The sequence below is a fragment of the Phaethon lepturus genome, unplaced genomic scaffold (assembly GCF_000687285.1).
Source record: "Phaethon lepturus isolate BGI_N335 unplaced genomic scaffold, ASM68728v1 scaffold7411, whole genome shotgun sequence".
NCBI classification, from domain to species: Eukaryota; Metazoa; Chordata; class Aves; order Phaethontiformes; family Phaethontidae; genus Phaethon; species Phaethon lepturus.
This window is the reverse complement of record NW_010518407.1, coordinates 1,907-2,185: the sequence shown is the minus strand read 5'-3', so window position 1 is coordinate 2,185 and position 279 is coordinate 1,907. Positions and strand designations below refer to the sequence as shown.

General features: G+C 64.9%; 1 protein-coding gene across 1 annotated transcript in view; it reads right to left on the bottom strand.

Moving 5' to 3' along the window:
* The window catches only part of LOC104628208 (copine-2-like), a gene marked incomplete at both ends in the record, with an annotated part of 6,465 nt that overhangs the window by 5,282 nt on the left and 904 nt on the right, over positions 1–279 (bottom strand). The window lies entirely within an intron of this gene.

Below are 279 nucleotides of genomic sequence, written 5' to 3'. Positions count from 1 at the left end.
ACGGGAGAAATAACCACCACCCCCTCCTGCCGCCGGAGGTGACGCTGTGCTTTGTTACGGCCGTTTGCCGCGGCGGGACAACGGGCTCCTTAACCGAGCCTCGAGGGGACAAGAAAAAGAGAGGGGGTGAGACGGGGACAGGAAAAAGAGGGGGTGGGATGTCTTGCGTGATGGGACCCTCGGGCTTGTGGTGAGCTATTGCCCCCTCCTCCTTCCGCCAGCTGCCAGGGGCTACACGCAGACCGGGGCGGGGGGGGGGGGAGCAGCCTCGGAAAAAGC